This window comes from Peromyscus eremicus, unplaced genomic scaffold (genome assembly GCF_949786415.1).
Source record: "Peromyscus eremicus unplaced genomic scaffold, PerEre_H2_v1 PerEre#2#unplaced_188, whole genome shotgun sequence".
Taxonomy (NCBI): Eukaryota; Metazoa; Chordata; class Mammalia; order Rodentia; family Cricetidae; genus Peromyscus; species Peromyscus eremicus.
The window spans coordinates 173,090-193,704 of record NW_026734425.1 but is presented as its reverse complement, the minus strand read 5'-3'; positions in this window follow the sequence as shown (position 1 = coordinate 193,704).

Genomic DNA, 20,615 nt, shown 5'->3' with positions numbered 1-20,615 from the left:
TTGTACTGTTCTACGAGGACTTGGTAAGTCACTTAACATATCAGATATTTTAAAGGAAACTATTTAAAAGAGAATTTTTTTCCACATTAAAAAAAATGAGTTTTCTGTGTACATTGGAAGAAAATTGGGCTTTGTTTGCAATTTTAAGCAGTCTGACAATGGAACAGCTATATGAGAAGATTAATGTTGATCGAATTATGCATTTTGTTACTATGCTAATCCTCATTTTACTATTTAAAAAGATAGTCAATTTAAGTGCCAGGGTGACAGCTTTAGAAAATCTTGTTAAACCTGTAAAAACTCAGACAGAAGAAATTAACAGTGAAGTTACTTCAAGATGGGATCATAAGGTTACAGAAAGAAAGCCTGTTTTCACACAGTCATCCTTAGTCTGTCCAGTAACCATACAGCAGTTGCCTGATCAAATGACTACACAAAATATTTGGGCTCCAATTGAAATGTTAGATTTACAAAGGTTTAAGGAGGCAATAGTATCTTATGGCATGCATTCCCCATATGTAAAACAAATGTTAAACTCTTGGTCAACATATAATAGGATTGTACAACAGGACTGGCGGGAGCTGACACAAGCTATTCTTGAACCCAGTCAAAGGCTTCAGTTGTTAACTTGGTTCAAGGATGAAGCTAAAAACATAGAAAAACAGTGGAGGGATAAAGGAATACAAGTCTGCCAGGATCAGCTTATTGGAGAAGGTCAATATTCTTCAGCACAAACACAATGTTTATATGATGTCCAAACCCTAATTTTATGTCAAACAGCTGCCTTGAATGCATGGGACAGAGTTGAGGAACCAGCAAAAAAAAAACTGAATCATTTACAAAGGTTGTACAAGGCCCAAAAGAATCTTTCACAGATTTTTTACAAAGACTGGCTTCAGCAGTGAAGAGAATGGTCCTGGATTCAGAAGCTAGTAAGATAATAATTGAATCTTTGGCCTTTGAAAATGCGAATGCAGCATGCAAAACAATAATCAGGCCGTTAAAGGCAAGATCTGCACCTTTGGAAGATTGGATTAGAGACACGGTTAATGTCGAAGCTCATGAGCATGATGATTCGTGGGTAGGAGAAGCAATTTCAAAACGTTTGAGGAATGTTAGATGTTTTGGATGTGGAAAGCAAGGACATTTGAAAAGGGACTGTTAACAGGTCATTCCTAGAAACAATGTTTCTTCAAGGAACAATGGCAACAGAATGCCCCTTCCTTCTGGAGTATGCAGAAGTTGTGGTAAGGGAAAACACTGGAACAACGAATGTAGATCAACAAGGGACAGACAGGGTAAGCCTTTGCCTCAGTCTTCGGGAAACTCCCAGAAGGGCCTCATGCAGGCCCCAATAGCAAATCCAGTTCAAACCTTTCCTGCAGTTGTAGAGAAAACCCCTACTCAGAGCAATTAAATAACCGAATGCCTATTGGAATAAGTCATGCTGGTCAGGATGATGAAACAGAGAGAATAGAAAATTCAGGAGAAAACATAAAGAAAATTTTTTGGCAAACTTCTATTAATGAACAAAGACCAAAATTATCGATAAAAATAAATGGTGTTTGTTGTCTAGTCTGGTAGACACAGGTGCTGATGTTACCATAATTGCAACAGAATTTTGGCATCCAACTTGGCCTCTTCAGGAGTTAAACGTTCAACTGTTAGGAATTGGGACATTATCTCAGGTGAAACAGAGTGCAAGATGGCTCGAATGTATAGGTCCAGAAGGACAGGGAGGAAAATTGAAACCATATGTAGCTAACATAGCTATGAACCTATGGGGTCGAGACTTGTTGCAACAATGGAATACTCAGATTAACATCCCTTCAATCTCAGAAACAAATCATAAACTAGCACATGTTTCTGAGAGAAATATTAGAAGGCATTATTCTGAGTGGTCACCAGCCATCCATATTATACAAGAACAGGGCACAACAACTGATGATCTTCCAAAGACACCAACAGCTCTACCTTTAAAATGGTTAACAGACAAGCCTGTATGGGTCCAGCAATGGCCTTTAACAACAGAGAAACTCCAGGCTTTAGAAGAGCTGGTAGAAGAACAGTTAAATGCTCAGCATATTGAGGAATCAACCAGCCCTTGGAATTCTCCTATATTTGTTATTAAAAAGAAATCTGGTAAATGGAGAATGGTAACAGACCTTAGAGCAATTAACAAAGTACTTCAGCCAATGGGCTCTCTACAATCTGGAATTCCTTTGCCTACTCTGTTACCAAAAGGATGGCCTCTCATAGTTATTGATTTAAAAGACTGTTTCTTTTCAATACCCTTACAAGAAAGAGACAGAGAAAGATTTGCTTTCACAGTGCCTACTTAAATAATTCTCAACCGGTTAAAAGATTTCAGTGGAGGGTCCTCCCACAGGGAATGTTGAATAGCCCAACTCTGTGCCAATATTTTGTACAACAGCCATTGGAAGTGATACATAAAAAATTTCCTAAATCTATAATTTATCATTATATGGATGATATTTTACTAGCTGACACAAATGCAGATACTTTAGAAAGAATGTTTGAAGAAGTAAAGAAAATTTTGCCTTGCTGGGGATTACAAATTGCTCCTGAAAAGATACAAAGAGGAGATTCTATTAATTATTTAGGATATAAAATAGAGCTACAAAAAATTAGACCCAAAAATGTGCAAATTAGGAGAGATAGACTACAGATTCTTAATGACTTTCAAAGATTATTTGGAGATATTTCTCATCTACGAACTATTGTTGGGGTAAAAATGATGAACTGCATAATTTGTTCAAAACCTTAGAAGGTGACAAGGAATTAAATAGTCCAAGAGAATTGTCACCTGTAGCTGAGAAAGAATTGGCCTTGGTAGAAAAGAAAGTACATGAAGGGCACATGGATCGTATTGATCCAAAGCTGGATTGCATTTTGGTTATTTTACTTTCTAGGCATTCTCCTACAAGAATATTAATGCAGAGGGAAGTTATTATATTAGAATGGATATTTTTACCAAATAAACCAAACAAAAAATTAAAAACTTATGTGGAAAAAATCTCTTACTTGATTTGGAAAGAAAATTGAGACTTCGTCAATTAGCAGGAATAGACCCAGCAGAAATTGTCATACCTTTAACTAAGGAGGACATTGAAAAATTATGGACAGAAAGTGAACCTTGGCAAAGAGCTTGCAGTAATTTTTTGGGAGAAATTAACAGCAAATATCCCAAAAGCGATAGAATTGATCTTATAAAGAGAGCTGATTGGATCTTGCCTCGAATTGTATGAGAAAAGCCCATATCTGGAGTTCATACATTTTATACAGATGCCAACAAACAAGGAAAGGCAGGTTACAAATCAGAAAATTTAAGTAAAATTGTTCAAAGTCCTTATAATTCAGTTCAAAAATCAGAATTGTATGCTATTCTGTTTGTATTAATGGATTTTTCAGAACCTCTCAACATAGTAACTGACTCTCAGTATGCTGAAAGAGTAGTATTACATATTGAGACTGCAGAATTTATCCCTGATGCTTCAGAATTAACTTCACTATTTATTCAATTACAAGATACAATCAGAAAAACGAGTCATCCTTTATATATAAAACTCACATTCGATCCCATACTGTTCTGCCAGGCTCTCTAGAACAAGGCAATGATGAGATTGTTAAGTTATTAATCGGAAATGTGCTGGAGGCCTCAGAATTTCATAAAAAAAAAACATCATGTCAATAGTAAAGGTTTAAAATAGGGTTTTTCCATAACCTGGCAACAAGCCAAAGAAATAGTAAAGAAATGTCCTGCTTGTTTCTTCTACAATCAAACGCCATTAACAGCAGGATGTAACCCAAAGGGTACTCAGAGGAATGAAATCTGGCAGATGGACGTGTTTCACTTTGCAGAATTTAGAAAACTGAAATATGTACACCACACTATCGATACTTATTCAGGATTTCAGTGGGCAACTGCTTTGAGTTCTGAAAAAGCTGATTCTGTAATCACTCATTTGCTAGAAGTTATGGCCATCATGGGTATACCTGCACAAATCAAAACTGATAATGCTCCATCACATGTCTCTGTTAAAATGAAACAGTTTTTTGCTTAATACAATATAAAGCATATTACAGGCATACCACATAATCCTACAGGTCAAGCATTTATAGAAAGATCAAACAGAACTTTAAAGGATAAGCTAAATAAACAGAAAAAGGTAACAAAAACCCCTAGAAACAGACTGCATAATGTTCTATTAACTTTGAATTTTCTTAATGCCAATGAGAAAGAAACAACAGCTGCAGAGAGACATTGGACAATAGAAAAAACTACAGAATTAAATCAGCCTATATACTTTAAGGATGTGCTGACCTCAGAATGGAAACCAGGGTATGTATTATGTTGGGGATGAGGTTTTGCTTTTGTTTCTACAGGAGAAGATAAGTTGTGGGTACCATCAAAATTGATAAAGGTTCGATTTGAACAAGAGAAACCTCTTAATTAGAGGAGGTGATAGTTCTTCAACCAGCATGAAAATCCAATTTAAACTAACTTATACCAGTAACACAGGTCTTTTCATTTAATCAGATAATAACTTGCCAAAAAGGAACATCCCCAAAATTAGTCTTGGGGAAAGGTTTTTGTTTTTGTCTTTTAGGAGAATGAAGGTTAAGGAATCTGAAGAACACTGGACAAATGAGACAATTGAAGAAAAGGGATATATCATCTATCCCAGGAAACAGAGTGAAACGGCATATGGGTATATATTATCTAAAAAATTTTATGTCTTCCTAAATGTTTGTTTCTGCTTTTCTCTAAAGATTTAACACTATTGGTCTTCTAATAGTCCCAGTCCAATTAAAATTTAAACCTGACTTTGGAGTTGGAGAATGGCTCTCTTCTTCTTTAAACTCAAGCATGTTGTTAAAAGGAAAATGTAAACTCCCTGTATCATGCCAGAATAAAGAGCCATCTTGTGCTATGGGACAGGAGAAAAGCCAAATTAATTAAGGGACTATTCTATTACTAATCTCAACTCTTTGATTCTATTCTGATTCTTTAAAACTTTTCTTAAAGTATAAACTTTATATCAAAATTTACAAGATTAATATATAGATATATATACATTTTAAACTTTGTTAAGATATGAATGGTCATATAGAGTACTAATTAATTCTAGAAAAAGGCTTCTATTAGCTGCATATATATGTTTTTGTGTTCGAGTCTCTTATCAGTTTTCTGCAGGAAATCACGGGCAGACCTAACATCAACTGAAGTCTCCAGGAAGAAGTTGGGGTCCCACAACAACAACAATTCCACGTGGACAATAATAACATCACTAAGCTGACAAATATCATCTACAGATCAGCTTTGAACTACAAGGTGCTCAGAGCAATTTTGAGATGACTAGCTGAGATGATCCAGTCTCAAAGACTACTTGAATAAGGACTTGAGATAAACCATGAACTTTGGCATTATACACAGAATGGATAATGAAGGATATAGTTACCTTTCCTAGAATTTGACAACTAACCTAAAATTTTTTTTTCAGGATAAAGATAACTTTGCCCATACACAGCAGGAAGCAATTTTAAAAATATGATGCCCACATTCCCAAAGAGGTGGTGAGGGGCAGGTGGTTTTTTGGTCTTTTTAATGGGTTTTGGTCTGGGATAATTTTCATTGTTTAGGGGGGTTGGTTACAAGTTGATGTCAAGGGTTAGGAAAAAGGCTAAGCAGATTAGATTTAAGGTTCTTGTTTAAAAAAAAGAGAAAGAAAGAAGAAAAAGACAATTACTAGTTTTAAATACTTTACATTGGATTGGATTGTTTTATATTGTATACAAATTATATATATTGAAATTGATATTGTTAGAAAATGCTATATGTATATTTCTAATTGTACTTATACTGTTCATTTAACAATGCAATTTTCTGATCCTTGAATGTTATTATTACCAACTATTAGGATATAAAGAAATGAAAGTTAGTAGTTAGACATTACAATAGAATTTGTAGTCATATTAGATATGTTTTAAAAATTGATCAGATATATTTTAAATAGATCATCTTCAAACCCTTCAGAAAACTACAGAATATGGCATTTAAAATGTTTTAATAACTTAGAAAATTTTTCTTTTTTGTTATGACTATGAGACATGTCGGCTACTGGCAGTACCAATCTACTTCAGAGAAAATATGGGCATTGAAGAAACTGCGTATGGAGTTAACTTTCATTGTGGCAAAAGTTAGCCACTGGACAACAAAGTATCCTCAAATCAACAGGACAAAATGGACATACAGGACATGAAACAAAGGACTACTGATTCTTGATTCTTGCCAAAACAAGTGTGGTTATGGCTTTATCAAAAGGCATCTACTGAGGCCAGGACAATATGGCACCATCCCTGATGTAGCCTTTGCAACTCGGAAAAGGTACAGTGCCCTTTTCTTCGAAGGCAGCTGAGCAGGCAGTGGGCCAATGGCTTCTGATGTGCAATGGAACAGCAGCTGAAACAGTTATTCTTGAAGAGTAACTAAGCCCACGCCTCTCAATAGTAGACTGGCATTTGATAGAGGGATGTGGAGAAGAACGGGATACTGAGATGAAGCCATATATACACAGCCAAGAAGAATGGACAGCTAAAATAAAAAACCATCAACAATTTCCAGTATTTAAAATCCTGAATCATGACATGACACTAGTGGAATTCAGGTGTTTCTGGTACATGGACTGCTCTCACCCAATATGAGGTTGAACTGTTGACCTTGTGTACATCCTACTTCACAAATGAGTCTGTCAGATATGCTAAGTCTATAGACTGAAGATGATGCCCCAGCATTGCAGAGAAACCTCAGGTAACTGTGCAGGCAGCAGGCTGTTTCTGTCAACTCACAAATTTTTTGGAAGTTGCTTGCATGCACTTCCTGTTTTTATTTTTGTTAGCTAATATTATTTCCTTCTTGGGTGTCTGAGGGAGTTGAAGATTAGTTAGTTATAGTTGAAGATTAGTTAGTTATAGTTGAATATTAATTAGGATAGAAAGTGAATTATATACATTTTGGACTTAAAAAACAGGATAGATAATGAAATTATTTTCCCTGAATTTGTCATACACAAATGGACTAGACATTGTTTAGACATTTATTACTTGTATATATTATATATAGTCATTGTACATATGTATATAGTTTTTCTTTTGTTAGTTATAACTTTTTCTTTTTTCCTTTTTATTAAAATAGAAAAGGGGAAATGTGGTGGTATTTTACTTGTACTTAAATGTGATTTTAATTGTATGTTAATAAACAAAGTTGCCCAGTGGTCAGAGCAATTAGAGCCATAGCAAGTTCAGGGCAGCAGTGATGCACACCTTTAAGACCCTGGAGGGCGGTACATACAGGCAATGACGAGGCAGTCACGTGTTTGGGTTTACATCCAATGAGAATGCAGAATGGCTAGACTATATAAAGACATACACACAGGAAGTAGGTCTCATTCGCAGAGCTCTCTTGACTGAACAGGATCACTGAAGCAGGAAGGGTGAGGCTCTTAGATCTGACCTCTTGGCTTTCTTCTCTGAATCGGCTCTGTGTATCTTATTTAATAAGATTTTAGGTTACAACTACAAATTTACTTAACAGAAAACATTTCTTGCTCATAGGACCAGAAAATGCTTGTGATACAACTCCGTTTATGAATAGGAAACAAACACTAGCTTGCCTTAAAAGAAACACACTCTGCTTTTTGAAGAGCACTCTTCTACTCTACAGTGATTCCTACAGGGCCAGAACAGTGAGCTTGCTCAGAACAAAAGAACTGTGCTTCCTACACACACGGGCCATATCTATTTAAATGATGCTTAAGAAACTGACAAGAATAGGAGATTCTCTTCAGTACAATACACTAAACTTGCTGTGAACAGATGCGAGTGCTATTTCACTGAGTACGGCTGTGGGAGCAGAATAGTGACTTTCCTTACCAGAAAACAACTCTTGCTCATAGGACCAGAAATTGCATGTGATTCAACTCCATTTATGAATGGAAAACAAACACTAGCTGGCAGTACAAGAAACACAATCTGCTTTTGAGAAAAGAGCACTCTTCTACTCTACTGTGTTTCCTAGAGGGCCACAACAGTGAGCTTGCTCAGAACAAAAGAGCTGTGCTTCCTACACACACGGGCCATATCTAGTTCAACTCTGCTTAGGAAACTGACAAGAACAGTCGCTTTTCTTCAGTCCAATACACTGTACTTGCTGGGAAGAGACACGAGGGCTATTTGCACTGTGTATGGCAATGGAAGCACAAAAGAGACTTTCCTTACCAGTAAACAACTCTTGCTCATAGGACCAGAAAATGTATGTGATTCAACTCCGTTTATGAATGGGAAACAAACACTAGCTTGCCTTACAAGAAACACACTCTGCTTTGAGAAAACAGCACTCATCTACTCTACTTGTTTCCCAGAGGGCCAGAAGAGTGAGCTTGCTCAGAACAAAAGAACTGTGCTTCCTACAAACACGGGCCATTTCTAGTTCAACTCTGCTTAGGAAACTGACAAGAACAGTAGCATTTCTTCAGTCCAATACTCTGTACTTGCTGGGAACAGATGGGAGTGCTGTTTGCACTGTGTATTGCAATGGGAGCACAATAGTGATTTTCCTTACCAGAAAACAACTCTTGCTTGCAGGACCAGAAACTGCATGTGATTCAACTCCGTTTATGAATGGGAAACAAACACTAGCTGGCAGTACAAGAAACCCATTCTGCTTTTGAGAAAAGAGCACTCTTCTACTCTACTGTGTTTCCTATAGGGCCAGAACAGTGAGCTTGCTCAGAACAAAAGAGCTGTGCTTCGTACTCACACGGGCCATATCTAATTCAACTCTGCTTAGGAAACTGACAAGAACAGTCACTTTTCTTCAGTCCAATACACTGTACTTGCTAGGAAGAGACACGAGGGCTATTTGCACTGTGTATGGCAATGGAAGCACAAAAGAGACTTTCCTTACCAGAAAACAACTCTTGCTCATAGGACCAGAAACTGCATGTGAATCAACTCCGTTTATGCATGGGAAACAAACACTCGCTTGCCTTACAAGAAATACACTCTGCTTTTGAGAAAAGAGCACTCTTCTACTCTGCTGTGTTTCCTAAAGGACCAGAACAGTGAGCTTGCTCAGAACAAAAGAACTGTGCTTCCTACACACACGTGAAATATCTAGTTCAACTCTACTTAGGAAACTGACAAGAACACTAGCTTCTCTTCAGTCCAATACACTGTACTTGCTGGGAACAGACGCAAGTGCTATATGTACTGTGTATGGCAATGGAAGAGCAACAGTGACTTTTCTTACCAGAAAACAACTCTACTCATAGGACCAGGAACTGCATGTGATTCAACTCCGTTTATGAATGGGAAACAAACACAAGCTTGCCTTACAAGAAACACATTCTTGTAAGAGCACTCTTCTTCTCTACTGAGTTTTCTATAGAGCCAGAACAATGAGCTTGCTCAGAACAATAGACCTGTGCTTCCTACACACACGGCCTTATCTACTTCAACTCTGCTTAGGAAACTTACAAGAACAGTCGCTTTTCTTCAGTCTAATACACTGTACTTGCTGGGAACACAGATAAGTGCTATTTGCACTGAGTATGGCAGTGAGAGCACAATAGTGACTTTCCTTACCAGAAAACAACTCCTGCTAGTAGGACCAGAAACTGCATGTGATTTAACTCCATTTATTAATAGGAAACAAACACTAGCTTGCCTTACAAGAAACATACTCTGCTTTTGATAAACGAGCACTCTTTCACTCTACTGTGTTTCCTATACGTCCAGAACTGTGAGCTTGCTCAGTACAAAAGAACTGTGCTTCCTACACAAAGGGCCACATCTAGTTCAACTCTGCTTAGAAAACTGACAAGAACAGTAGCTTCTCTTCAGCCCAATACTCTGTACTTGCTGGGAACAGACACGTGTGCTGTTTGCACTGTGTATTGCAAAGGGAGCACAATAGTGACATTCCTTACCAGAAACCAACTCTTGCTCATAGTTTCAGAAACTGCACGTGATTCAACTCTGTTTATGAATGGGAAACAAACACTAGCTCGCCTTACAAGAAAAAAACTCTGCCTTTGGGAAAAGAGCACTCTTCTACTCTACTGTGTTTCCCAAAGGGCCAGAACAGTGAGCTTGCTCAGAAGAAAAGAACTGTGCTTCCTACACACACGGTCCATATCTATTTCAACTCTGCTTAGGAAACTGACAAGAACAGTTTCTTCACTTCAATCAAATACACTTTACAGGTTGGAAAGATACGCAAGTGTTATTTGCACTGTGTATGGCAATGGGAGCACAATAGTGACTTTCCTTACCAGACAACAACTCTTGCTCATAAGATTAGAAACTGCAATTGATTCAACTCCGTTTATGAATGGTAAACAAACAGAAGCTTGCCTTACAAGAAACACAATCTGCTTTTTATAAAAGAGCTCTCTTCTCCTCTACTGTGTTTCTTCTCTACTGTGTTTAGAAAACTGACAAGACCAGAAACTTCTCTTCAGTCCAATATACTGTACTAGCTGGGAACAGACGCGAGTGTTATTTGCACTGTGTGTGCAATAGGAGCGCAATAGTGACTTTCCTTACCAGAAAACAACTCTTGCTCTTAGGAAAAGAAACTGCATGTTATTCTACTCTGTTTATGAATGATAAACAAACACTAACTCGCCTTAGAAGAAACACACTCTGCTTTTGAAAAAAGAGCACTCTTCTGTTCTACTGTGTTTGCTATAGGGCCAGAACAGTGAGCTTTTTCAGAACAAAAGAACTGTGCTTCCTACACACATGAGCCATATATATTCAACTCTGCTTAGTAAATTAACAAGAATGGTAGCTTCTCTTCAGTCCAATACACTGTAGTTGCTGGGAACAGACGCGATTGCTATTTGCACTGTGCATGGCAATGGGAGCGCAATAGTGACTTTCCTGAACAGAAAACAACGCTTGCTCATAGGATGAGAAACTGCATGTGATTCAACTCCGTTTACGAATGGGAAACAAACATTAGCTCGCCTAACAAGAAACACACTCTGCTTTTGAGAAAAGAGCACTCTTCCTCTCTACTGAATTTCCTATCAGGCCAGAATAGTGAGCTAGCTCAGAACAAAAGAACTGTGCATTCTTCACACAGGCCATATTATTAAAACGCTGCTTAGGAAACTGACAAGAACAGTCGCTTTTCATCAGTACAATACACTAAACTTGCTGTGAACAGACACGAGTGTTATTTCACTGAGTGTGGCAGTGGGAGCACAATAGTGAATTTCCTTACTAGAAACCAACTCTTGCTCATAGGTTCAGAAACTGCATGTTTTTCAACTTCGTTTATGAATGGGAAACAAACACGAGCTTGCCTTACAAGAAACACACTCTGCTTTTGAGAAAAGAGCACTCCTGTTCTCTACTGTGTTTCCTATAGGGCCAGAACAGTGAAATTGCTCAGAACAAAAGGACTGTGATTCCTACACACACAGGCCATATCTAGTTCAATTCGGCTTAGGAAACTGACACGAATGGTAGCTTCTATTCAGTCTAATGCACTGTACTTGCTGGGAATAGACCCGAGTTATATTTGTACTGTGTATGGCAATGGATGGGCAATAGTGACTTTTCTTACCAGAAAACAACTCTTGCTCTTAGAAACAGAAACTGCATGTGATTCAATTCCGTTTATGAATGGGAAACAAACACTAGCTGGCAGTACAAGAAAGACAATCTGCTTTTGAGAAAAGAGCACTCTTCTACTCTACTGTGTTTCCTAAAGGGCCAGAACAGTGAGCTTGCTCAGAACAAAAGAGCTGTGCTTCCTACACACATGGGCCATATCTAGTTCAACTCTGCTTAGGAAACTGACAAGAATAGTCGCTTTTCTTCAGTCCAATACACTGTACTTGCTAGGAAGAGACGCCAGGGCTATTTGTACTGTGTATGGCAATGGAAGCACAAAAGAGACTTTACTTATCAGAAAAAAAATTTTTGCTCATAGGACCAGAAACTGCATGTGAATCAACTCCGTTTATGAATGGGAAACAAACACTAGCTCGTCTTACAAGAAATACACTCTGCTTTTGATAAAAGACCACTCTTCTACTCTACAGTGTTTCCTAAGGACCAGAAAAGTGAACTTGCTCAGAACAAAAGAACTGTGCTTCCTACACACACGTGCAATATCTAGTTCAACTCTGCTTAAGAAACTGACAAGAAATCTAGCTTCACTTCAGTCCAATACACTGTACTTGCTGGGAACAGACGCGAGGGCTATTTGTACTGTGTATGGCAATAAAAGAGCAGTAGTGAATTTTCTCACCAGAAAACAACTCTACTCATAGGACCAGAAACTGCATGTGATTCAACTCTGTTTATAAATGGGAAACAAACACAAGCTTGCCTTACAAGAAACACAATCGGCTTTTGAGAAAAGAGCACTCTTTTTCTCTACTGAGTTTCCTATAGGTCCAGAACAATGAGCTTGCTCAGAAAAATAAACCTGTGCTTCCTACACACACGGCCTTATCTACTTCAATTTTGCTTAGGAAACTAACAAGAACAGTCGTTTTTCTTCAGTCCAATACACTGTACTTGCTGGGAACACAAATAAGTGCTATTTGTATTGAGTATGGCAGTGAGAGCACAATAGTGACTTTCCTTACCAGAAAAGAACTCTTGCTAGTAGGACCAGGAACTGCATGTGATTTAACTCCATTTATGAATAGGAAACAAACAATAGCTCACCTTACAAGAAACATACTCTGCTTTTGAGAAAAGAGCACTCTTCCACTCTACTGTGTTTCCTATAGGGCCAGAATGGTGAGCTTGCTCAGAACAAAAGAACTGTGCTTCCTACACATAAGGGTCATATCTAGTTCAACTCTGCTTAGGAAACTGACAAAAACAGTAGCTTCTACTCAGTCCAGTACTCTGTACTTGCTGGGAACAGACGCGTGTGCTGTTTGTACTGTGTATTGCAATAGTGACTTTCCTTACCAGAAACCAACTCTTACTCATAGGTTCAGAACCTGCATTTGATTCAACTCCGTTTATGAATGGGAAACAAACACTAGCTCGCCTTCAAGAAACATACTCTGCTTTTGGGAAAAGAGCACTCTACTACTCTACTGTGTTTCCTACAGTGCCAGAAGAGTGAGCTTTCACAGAACAAAAGATCTGTGGTTCCTACACACACGGGCCATATCTAGTTCAACTCTGCTTAGGAAACTGACAAGAACAGTAGCTTCTCTTCATTCCAATACACTGTAATTGCTGGGAACAGACCCGAGGGCTATTTGTACTGTGCATGGCAATGGAAGCGCAATAGTGACTTTTCTTACCAGAAAACAACTCTTGCTCATAGGACCAGAAACTGCATGTGATTCAACTTCGTTTATGAATGGGAATCAAACACAAGCTTGGGTTACAAGAAACACACTCTGCTTTTGAGAAAACAGAACATTCTACTCTACTGTGTTTCCTAAAGGGCCAGAAGAGTGAGCTTGCTCAGAACAAAAGAAATGAGGTTCACACACACACGGGGCACATCTAGGTCAACTCTGCTTAGGAAACGGAAAAGAACCATAGCTTCTCCTAAGTCCAATACACTGTACTTGCAGGAAATAGACGCAAGTGCTATTTGTACTGTGTATGGCAAAGGAAGCACAATTGTGACATTCCTTAACAGAAAACAACTCTGGCTCATAGGACAAGAATCTGCATGTGATTCAACTCCATTTATGAATGGGAAACAAACACTAGCTCGCATTACAAGAAACACACTCTGCTTTTGAGAAAAGAGCATTCTTCTACTCTACTGTGTTTCCTATAGGGCCAGAACAGTGAGCTTGCTCAGAACAAAAGAACTGTGCTTCCTACACACAGGAGCCATACCTAGTTCAACTCTCCTTAGGAAACTGACAAGAACAGTAGATTCTCTTCAGTCCAATATACTGTACTTGCTTGGATCAGATGTGAGAGCTATTAGCACTGTGTATGGCAATGAGAGCACAATAGTGTCTTTCCTTACCAGAAAACAACTCTTGATCATAGGACCAGAAACTGCATGTGATTCAACTCAAATATGAATGGGAAACAAACACTAGCTTGCCTTACAATAATCACATTTTGCTTTTGAGAAATGAGCACTCTTCTATTCTACTGTTTTTGCTATAGGGCCACAACAGTGAGCTTGCTCAGAAAAATGAACTGTGCTTCCTACACACGGGCCATACCTAGTTCAACTCTGCTTAGGAAACTGACAAGAACAGTAGCTTCTCTTCTTTCCAATTCACTGTACTTCATGGGAACAGACACAAGTGCTATTTGCAATGTGTATGGCAATGGGAGCACAGATGTGATTTTACTTACTGGAAAACAACTCTTGTTCTTATGACTAGAAACTGCATGTGATTCCACTCTGTTTATGAATGGGAAACAAACACTAGTTCACCTTACAAGGAACACACTCTGCTTTTGAGAAAAGAGCACTCTTCTACTCTACTGTTTCCTATAGGGCCAGAACAGTGAGCTTGCTCAGAACAAAAGATCTGTGCTTCCTACACACACGAGCCTTATCTAGTTCAACTATGCTTAGGAAAACTGACAAGAACAATAGCTTCTCTTCAGTCCAATATACTATACTTGCTGGGAACAGATGCGAGTGCTATTTTCACTGTGTATGGCAATGGGAACTAGTTAGTGACTATCCTTAAAAGAAAACAACTCTTGTTCTTAGGACCAGATACTGCATGTGATTCAACTGCGTTTATGAATGGGAAAAAAGCACTAGCTCTCCTTAAAAGAAACACATTCTGCTTTTGAGAAAAGAGCACTCTTCTACTCTACAGTGTTTCCTATAGGGCCAGAACAGTGAGCCTTCTCAGAACAAAGGAACAGTGCTTCCTACACACATGGGCCATATGTAGTTCAACACTGCTTAGAAAACTGACAAGAAGAGTAGCTTCACTTCAGTCCAATACACTGTACTTGCTGGGAACAGATGCTAGTGCTATTAGCACTGTGTATGGCAATAGGAGTACAATAGTGACTTTCCTTACCAGAAAACAACTCTTGCTCATAGGACCAGAAACTGCATGTGACTCAACTCTGTTTATGATGTGAAACAAACACTAGCTTGCCTTACAAGAAACACACTCTGCTTTTGAGAAAATTGCACTCTTCTTCACTACTGTGTTTCCTATAGGGCGAGAACAGTGAGCATCCTCAGAACAAAAGAAGAGTGCTTCCTACACACACGGGCCATATGTAGTTCAATTCTGCTTAGGAAACTGAAAGGAACAATAGCTTCTCTTCAGTCCAATACACTCTACTTCATGGGAACAGACACGAGTGCTATTAGCAATGTGTATGGCAATGGGAGCACAGTTGTGATTTTATTAAACAGAAAACAACTCTTGCTCTTAGGACTTGAAACTGCATGTGATTCCACTCCCTTTATGAATGAGAAACAAACACTAGCTCGACTTACAAGAAACACACTCAGCTTTTGAGAAAAGAGGATTCTTCTACTCTACTGTTTCCAATACGGCCAGAACAGTGAGCTTGCTGAGAACAAAAGAACTGTGCTTCATACACACATGGGCCATATCTAGTTCAACTCTGCTTAGGAAACAGAAAAGATCAGTCGCTTCTCTTCAGTCCAATACACTGTACTTGCTGGGAACCAACGCGAGTGCTATTTGAACTGTGTATGGCAATGGGAGCACAATAGTGACTTTCCTTACCAGAAAACAACTCTTGCTAATATGTCCACAAACTGTATGTGATTCAATGCCATTTTTGAATGGGAAACAAACACTAGCTCGCCTTACAAGAAACATACTCTGCTTTTGAGAAAAGAGCACTCTTCAACTCTACTGTGTTTCCTACAGGGCCAGAACAGTGAGCTTGCTCAGAACAAAAGAACTGTGCTTCCTACCCACAGGAGCCATACCTAGTTCAACTCTGCTTAGGAAACTGACAAGAACAGTAGATTCTTTTCAGTCCAATACACTGTACTTGCTTGGAACAGATGTGAGAGCTATTTGCACTGTGTATGGCAATGGTAGCACAATAGTGACTTTTCTTACAAGAAAACAACTCTTGCTCATATGACCAGAAACCGCATGTGATTCAACTCCGTTTATAAATAGGAAACCAACACAAGCTTGCCTTACAAGAAACAAACTCTGCTTTTGAGAAAAGAGAACTCTTCTACCCTCTTGTGTTTCCTGTAGGGCCAGAACAGTGAGCCTGCTCAGAACAAAAGAACTGAGGTTCCTACACACACGGGCCACATCTAGGTCAACTCTGCTTAGGAAAAAGAAAAGAACCATAGCTTCTGCTAAGTCCAATACACTATACTTGCTGGGAATAGACACGAGTGCTATTTGCACAGTGTATGGCAATGGGAGCACAATAGTGACTTTCCTTACCAGAAAACGACTCTTGCTCACAGGACTAGAAGCTGCATGTGATTCAACTCCGTTTATGAATGGGAAACAAACACTAGCTCGCCTTACAAAAACACACTCTGCTTTTGAGAAATGAACACTCTTCTACTCTACTCTGTTTCTTATAGGGCCTGAACAGTGAGCTTGCTCAGAACAAAAGAACTGTGCTTCCTACACACACAAGCCATATCTAGTTCAACTCTACTTATGAAACTTACAAGAAGGGTCGCTTCTCTTCAGTCCAATACACTGTACTTGCTGGGAACAGACGCAAGTGCTATTTCCACTGTGTATGGAAATGGGAGCTCAATAGTGACTTTCCTTACCAGAAATCAACTCTTGCTCATAGGACAAGTAACTTCATGTGATTCAACTCCGTTTATGAATGGGAAACAAACACTAGCTCACCTTACAAGAAACACACTCTGCTATTGAGAAAAGAGCATTCCTATATGCTACTGTGTTGACTATAGGGCCAGAAAAATCAGGTTGCTCAGAACAAAAGAATTGTGCTTCCTACACACATGGGCCATATCTAGTTCAACTCCCCTTAGGACATGACAAGAACCGTAGTTTCTCTTCAGTCCAATACACTGTACTTGCTGGGAAGAGACGTGAGTGCTATTTGCACTTAGAAGGGCAAAAGAGGCACAATAGGGATTTCCTTCCCAGAAAACAAGTCTTGCTCATAGGACACGAAACTGCATGTCATTCAACTCTGTTAATGAATGGGAAACAAACACCAGCTTGCCTTACAAGAAACATACTCTGCTTTTGAGAAAAGAGCACTCTTCTACTCTACTGTATTTCCTATAGGGCCAGAACAGTGAGCTTGCTCAGAAAAAAAGAACTGTGCTTCCTAAACAAAAGGGAAATATCTAGTTCAACTCTGCTTAGAAAACTGCCAAGAATATTAGCTTCTCTTCAGAACAATACACTTTACCTGTTGGAACAGATGTGAGTGCTATTTGCACTGTGTATGGCATAGGGAAAGCAATAGTGACTTTCCTTACCAGAAAACAACTCTTGCTCATAGGACCAGAAACTGCATGTGATTCAGATCCGTTTATGAATGGGAAACAAACACTAGCTCGCTTTACAAGAAACCCACTCTGCTTTTGAGAAAAAAGCACTCTTCTAAACTACTGTGTCCTTTAGGGCCAGACCTTGACCTTGCTCAGAACAAAAGAACTGTGCTTCCTTCACACTGCCCTTATATATTTCAACTCTGCTTAGGAAACTGACAATAACAGTAGCTTCTCTTCAGTCCAATACACTGTACTTGATGGGAAGCGAAGCGAGTGCTATTTGCACTGTGTATGGCAATGGGAGCACAATAGTGACTTTCCTTACCAGAAAATAACTCTTGTTCATAGGACTAGAAACTGCATGTGATTCAACTTTATTTGTGATTGGGAAACAAACACTAGCTTGCTTTACAAGAAACACACTCTGCTTTTGAGGAAAAAGCACTCTTCTACACTACTGTGTCCTTTAGGGCCAGACCTTGACCTTGCTCAGAAAAAAAGAACTCTGCTTTCTACACACAGGGGCTATATCTAGTTCACTCTGCTTTGGAAACTGACAAGAACAGTAGATTCTCTTAAGTCCAATACACTGTATTTACTGGGAACAGAGGTGAGAGCTATTTGCACTGTGTATGGCAATGGGAGCACAATAGTGACTTTCCTTATCAGAAAACAACTCTTGCTCATAGGACCAAAAAATGCATGTGATTCGACTTCGTTTATGAATGGGAAACAAACACTAGTTTGCCTTACAAGAAAAACAATCTGCTTTTGAGAAAAGAGCACTCTTCTTCTCTACTGTGTTTCCTATAATTTGAGATCACTGAGCTTGCTCAGAACAAAAGAACTGTGCTTCTTTCATGCTGCCCTTATCTAATTCAACTGTGCTTAGGCAACTGACAAGAACAGTAAACTTCTCTTCAGTTCAATACATTGTACTTGCTGGGAACAGACGCAAGAGTTATTTATACTGTGTATGGCAATGGGAACGCAATACTGACTTTTCTTATCAGAAAACAACTCTTGCTCCTGGGACCAGAATGTGCATGTGATTCAACTCCGTTTATGAATGGGAAACAAACTCGGCTTGCCTTACAAGAAACACACTCTGCTTTTGAGAAAAGAGCACTCTTGTACTCTACTGTGTTTACTATAGGGCCAGAACAGTGAGCTTGCTCAGAACAAATGAACTGTGCTTCCTACACACACGGCCATATATAGTTCAAATCTGCTTAGGAAACTGACAAGAACAGTAGCTCTCTTCAGTTCAATACACTGTACTTGCTGGGAACAGACACGAGTGCTATTTGCACTGTGTATGGCAATGGGAGCACAATAGTGACTTTCCTTACCAGAAAACAACTCTTGCTCATAGGACCAAAAACTGCATGTGATTCAACTCTGTTTATGAATGGGAAACAAACACTAGCTCACTTTATAAGAAACACACTCTGCTTTTGAGAAGAGCACTCTTCTACTCTACTGTGTTTCCTATAGGGCCAGAAGAGTGAGCTTGCTCAGAAAAAAGAACTGTGCTTCCTACACACAAGGGCCATATCTACTTCAACTCTGCTTAGGAACCTGACAAGAACGGTAGCTTTTCTTCAGTCCAATACACTGTACTTGCTGGGAACAGACGCGATTCCTATTTGCACTGTGTATGGCAATGGTAGCACAATAGTGACTTTTCTTATAAGAAAACAACTCTTGCTCATAGGACCAGAAACTGCATGTGATTCAACTCCGTTTATGAATGGGAAACCAACACAAGCTTGCCTTACAAGAAACAAACTCTGCTTTTGAGAAAAGAGAACTCTTCTACCCTACTGTGTTTCCTATAGGGCCAGAACAGTGAGCTTGCTCAGAACAAAAGATCTGAGGTTCCTACACACACGAGCCACATCTAGGTCAACTCTGCTTAGGAAAAAGAAAAGAACCATAGCTTCTCCTCTGTCCAATACACTGTACTTGCTGGGAACAGACACGAGTGCTATTTGCACAGTGTATGGCAATGGGAGCACAATAGTGACTTTCCTTACCAGAAAAAGACTCTTGCTCATAGGACTAGAAGCTGCATGTGATTCAACTCCGTTTATGAATGGGAAACCAACACTAGCTCGCCTTACAAGAAACACACTCTGCTTTTGAGAAATGAGCACTCTTCTACTCTACTCTGTTTCTTATAGGGCCTGAACAGTGAGCTTGCTCAGAACAAAAGAACTGTGCATCCTACACACACGGGCCATATCTATTTCAAATTTGCTTAGGAAACTGACAAGAACAGTAGCTTCTCTTCAGTCCAATACACTATACTTCCTGTGAACAAACACGAGTGCTATTTGCACTGTGTATGGCAATGGGAACAAAAGAGTGACATTCCTTAGCAGAAAACAACTCTTGCTCATCGGACCAGAAACTGCATGTGATTCAACTCTGTTTAGGAACGGGAAACAAACTCTAGTTCGCTTTACAAGAAACATACTCTTTTTTTTTGAGAAAAGAGCACTCTTCAACTCTACTGTGTTTCCTATAGGGTCAGAACAGTGAGCATGCTCAGAACAAATGAACTGTAATTCCTAAACAAACGAGCCATATCTAGTTCAACTCTGCTTTGGAAACTGACAAGAACAGTAGCTTCTCTTCAGTCCAATACACTGTACTTGCTGGAATACACGCGAGTGCTATTTGCAATGTGTATAGTAATGGGAGTGCAATAGTGACTTTTCTTACCAGAAAACAACTCTTTCTAATAGGACCAAAAACTGCATGTGATTCTACTCTGTTTATGAATGGGAAACAAACAAAAGCTTGCCTTAAGAGAAACACATTCTGCTTTTGGAAAAGAGCACTCTTCTACTCTACTGTGTTTCTGTATGACCAGAACAGAGAGCTTGCTCAGAACAAAGAATTATGCTTCTTTCACACACGGACTATATCTAGTTCAACTCTGATTAGAAAGAAGACAAAAAGCATAGCTTCACTTCAGTCCAATACACTGTACTTGCTGAGAACCGATGTGAGTGCTATGTGCAATGTATATGGCAATGGGAGCACAATAGAGACTTTTCTTACCGGAAAAACCCTCTTGCTCATAGCACCAGAA